At 41.4% G+C, this 4,912-nt stretch overlaps 1 pseudogene; it reads left to right on the top strand.

Moving 5' to 3' along the window:
• Window positions 1-291: 291 nt before the first annotated feature.
• LOC131415280 (cyclin-dependent kinase 4-like) lies at window positions 292-1,251 on the top strand (annotated as a pseudogene).
• The last annotated feature ends 3,661 nt before the right edge of the window (window positions 1,252-4,912 follow it).

Below are 4,912 nucleotides of genomic sequence, written 5' to 3' on the forward strand. Positions count from 1 at the left end.
TGGTCATTCTCTCAGTCTTTTTATTGTTGATTTTATCCAGTTGTCTGATCCTAATGGACACCATTTGGCATGTGAGTGCCTGCCAACAGGCGTTTAAAACCCTCGACAGTATACAACACACTAGAGAGGTTAATATGATGACTATAAGGAGAATAATAGCCAAAGACTGAAAAATTCCCCAGAGTGTCTGTGGTCGGGCCATAGTGTCCAGCTGCCTCAGACTGAGCTCGAGTGTATGGCGCCACAGCAACCGGCTCCCGGGTCCTGATAACAGGTAGCCCCTGTAGCTCCGGGCACTGGGTAAGGGTCTCCTCTGATCTGAGAATGGCTAGCCCTCGATATGAGCCAGTGGCTGAGATTGGTGTGTTGGTGCCTATGGAATGGTGTACAAGGCCCGTGATCCCCACAGTGGCCACTTTGTGGCCCTCAAGAGCCTGAGAGTCCCCAGTGGAGGCAGAGGCACTGGAGGTGGCCTTCCCATCAGCACAATTCCTAAGGTGGCCTTGCTGAGGTGGCTGGAGGCTTTTGAGCATCCCAATGGTGTCTGGCTGATGGACATCTGTGCCACAGCCTGAACTGACCAGGAGACCAAAGTGACCCTGGTGTTTGAGCATGTGGACCAAGACCTAAGGATGTATCTGGACAAGGCACCCCCACCAGGCTTGCCAGTGGAGACCATCAAGGATCTGATGTACCAGTTCCCAAGAGGCCTAGATTTCCTTTACGCCAACTGCATCGTTCACGGAGACCTGAAGCCAGAGAACATTCTGGTGACAAGTGGTGGGACAGTCAAGCCGCCTGACTTTGGCCTGGCCAGAATCTACACCTACCAGATGGCGCTTACACCTGTGGTTGTTACAGTCTGGTACCGTGCTTCAGAGGTTCTTCTGCAGTCTATGTATGCAACACCCGTGGATATGTGGAGTGTTGGCTATATTTTTGCAGAGATGTTTTGTCGAAAGCCTCTCTTCTGTGGAAACTCTGAAGCTGACAAGTTAGGCAAAATCTTTGACCTGATCGGGCTACGCCCAGAGGATGACTGACCCCCAGATGTGTCTCTACCTCCTGGAGCCTTTTCTCCCAGAGGGCCCCGCCCAGTGAAGTCGGTGGTGCCTGAGATGGAGGAGTCTGGAGCACAGCTGCTTCTGGAGATTAGACTTTTAACTGACTTTTAACCCACACAAGCGAGTCTCTGCCTTCAGAGCCCTGCAGCACTCTTCTCTACAGAAGGCAGAAGGTAACCCAGAGTGAGCAACGGAGTGGCTGCAACAGAACCAAGAGAGGAGAAGCTGTCGTTGCCCTCCTTTGAACACTTGAGTGGAGAGCCCCCCCACTGAGAAGGCCATTTCTGCCTTCACCTCTGAGGCTATGGAGACTCCTCCCCAACTTTTTACAGAGAATATTTTGCTGCCTGATGACATTCCCCTCCCACCCCTCCTCTGAGGCTTCTCCTCCTGCCACTCTGTTTCCTTACACCGAGGGGTCTGTCCTTTGTTCTCCCCTGCCCCGTCTTGATATCGGGATCCTTTTTTATACAGGAAAAACAAAACAAAACAAAGAAATATGGTCTTTAAAAAAAAAAAAAAAGTGGGCCAGCCCCGTGGCTTAGCGTGCGTGCGCTCCGCTACTGGCGGCCCGGGTTCGGATCCCGGGTGCGCGCCGACGCACGGCTTCTCTGGCCATGCTGAGGCCGCGTCCCACATACAGCAACTAGAAGGATGTGCAACTATGACATACAACTATCTACTGGGGCTTTGGGGGAAAAAAACGGAGGAGGATTGGCAGTAGATGTTAGCTCAGAGCCGGTCTTCCTCAGCAAAAAGAGGAGGATTAGCACGGATGTTAGCTCAGGGCTGATCTTCCTCACAAAAAAATTAAAAAAATAAAAAAGAAATAAAAAGAAAAAAAAAAAAGAAAAATTCCCCAGAGCAGAAATTCCCAGGAGTCAAGATTTAACCAATTAAATAACTCAAATGAGTTATGATTTTTAAAGGTGATTTACATAGGCACAATATGATGTATTAGCAAAACACACATCCTCATGATTACTTAGGACAGCATGAACTTGAGGATATTGTATTTTAGGAGGTGCTGTTGCAGGTGGACTTTCACCTAAATTAGGCTTCTATATTATGTGAGCAGTCAGGTACTTTAATGAGAAGCTTTTCTATGGAAACAAAAGAAAAACAAAGGTTAATAGTTGGAGCAAATTAGAAATTCAGTTTATGAGTTTGGAGAGCAGCCAATTGAGAAAATTTCTAGATGTCAATTCAAAGCATCTTCAGATGGAGTGAGGGCAAGCAGTGGCAATCTGACAGATTTTCCTGGTTTGCAGTTTGAATATCTCCAGTGATTTTTTTTTTTTTTGGTGTGGAAGATTAGCCCTGAGCTAACATCCGTTGCCAATCCTCCTCTTTTTGCTGAGGAAGATTGGCCCTGGGCTAACATCCATGCCCATCTTCCTCTACTTTATGGGATGCCACCACAGCATGGCTTAATAAGCGGTGCATCGGTCCACGCCCAGGATCCGAACCTGCGAATCCCGGGCTGCTGAAGCAGAGCATGTGAACTTAACGCTATGCCACTGGGCCAGCCCCTCTGGTGGTCTTTTTGAGTGGCCACATAGCAACAGGTATGAAGATTGTCTGCACATGAGCTGTTGTGGTGATATCTCTGAAGATTATACTAAGTTGTCCAGTTTTAGCTTGCATGGCTTCAGGACAAGCAAGGGCAGTTTTAGTTTCATAGTGATTCCAAGTCAGAAGAGTGGGAGAAAATTGGAAATGTTTGTTTGGAGAGTTCTAGCCAAATATTGGAGGAAACTAGAAGAATTCAGGATCTAGCCCAGTTTACAGGTAGAAAACAAACCTCAAAGACAACTAACAGTACTAGAATCTGATATCTATAAATGTGTATTACTGAAACATAATTTTTTTTCTTTATAATCATTCCCATTTCTATCAAAGATAACCACAGGAAGACTAATTTGCTTGCAAATTAAGGCTAGTTTCAATAAACTTGGCCTTATTATTTCCATAAGTGCAGCAAGAATAATGATAACCATATAGGCTCTTTCATATCTGCTTTACTGGAACTTTTCATAAGGAATCTCAGATTAGACTTTTAAAGTTTCTTCAGGCTAAGAAGCCAAGCTAAAGATTTGTCCAATCGTGTCATGTTATAAAGAGAACAGATTCTTATTGAACTTATGCAAATACGTATATTGTCATGAAAAATAAGAATATTTAATACGAGTTTCAGCATTCTAGAGGGATCAGGTAGGGAGAAAAAGATAAATGTTTCAATCTTTGTTACAAAGATACATTTTACCAATATGCTGTAAGTTTTAGATAGCTTAAAAGAGAGGAGAAAAAGGGATCCTTTAAATATGGAAACAAAACATTGAAGAACCAGCAATGTTTTAAATGAAGTTATAAAAATTATAATCATCTTCATCAGTTCATTTAGTCATATGTAATTAATATTTTTTCTGCTTCAATCCAGTTTTTCTATTAGTTCTGGAAATTCTTACCCAGCTCAGTTTGATGATCTTAAAGTTATCAGAAACCTGTATTCTAGAGTACTTGTCGGAGTCATTTCCATGATTCTCTCTGAAGATGAAGCACTTTTGCCTGTTGTAAATGTTTTCAAAGAAGAATCAAGAGAAAGCAATAACTGTCTGTAAATGACAAAAGACTTAAAAATAGCCATGGTTAAAGATCTGGTGAGAGTTCATATATACACATATGAAAAAAAGATGCAATTGACAAGTAAATTTGGGTATTTTTGTAACATACATTTTAAAATTATGACTGATAACATTATACCAGGTCATAGCACATTTTTAGGAATTTCATACAAATATACCCTAAGGAAAGTTTAGCATCATTTCTTATTAAGAGCTGACCAATAATCTAAAAACACTTTGTCCTTTTAACAAAGAGAAAACTAGATTCTAATTTTGCACCAGTGTACTTTTGATATTAAAATTTTCCTTTTAACTTTAATAAATCCATTTCAATATTAGTCACCTTAACTACACATAAAATTCCTTTCTTAAGATCCCTTTTCCATAAACCTTCTGCAACTTCCATAAACCATCCACGATTTCCACAAACCTTCTTCTACTAAAAACACAATCCTACTTTTCATATACAATCATTTTCTTTCATCCTTATTATTTCTACTAGTTTCATAAAAAACCTTAAATCCTTTACAAATCAATTTTGGCAAGGCAACATCTACAGCACTCTGTATTTTAAAAAGCTTCTTTCCTCCCCTTTTTTCTTCAGTCTCTGTGGGCAATGTTTACATTCCACAGACGTGATAAGATTTACAACTTCAAGAGACAGAGAAGGAGTGCAAGCTTTCTCCTACGAGTTTTGGGGTATATTTCTCTATTATCAGAAGTCTAGAGTAATTGCTATTTAAAATTTTCCTTTGTTTTAGGGGCCAGATGGCATGGGACACTCCATCTGTTTCATCGTCAATCACCATAACATCCTTTCCTTTGCTTTCCTAGGTTTGCAGAGATTCCACCTCTTAGTGTCCTACTCAGGCTTTGTAATGGCACCTGGATCATAATCCAGGATGCCTTGTGCACTTCTACCTTTGCAAAAAATGGCACACTAAGGTCTCTAACTTATTATCTTACTTTCCCACCTTGTCTGCTAGCCTCGAAACTAGCAGAGTAGTGGATGACTGCATGTCCTTCTCTAATTTCAGCTCTTCTTCCTCACAGCAAATTTTTCCATGTGGCACAAAACATGTTTATTAATAGACCCAAATATCTTTTGTCTCTCTGTAAAAAGAAGCCACAAGTGGAAAAACTATTTTTAGTAATGTTTCAGTATTTTATTTTATTTGGAGATGATCTAGATATCCAATGAATTTGACTTAATTTATCATTTAA

This window comes from Diceros bicornis, chromosome 16 (genome assembly GCF_020826845.1).
Source record: "Diceros bicornis minor isolate mBicDic1 chromosome 16, mDicBic1.mat.cur, whole genome shotgun sequence".
NCBI lineage: Eukaryota > Metazoa > Chordata > Mammalia > Perissodactyla > Rhinocerotidae > Diceros > Diceros bicornis.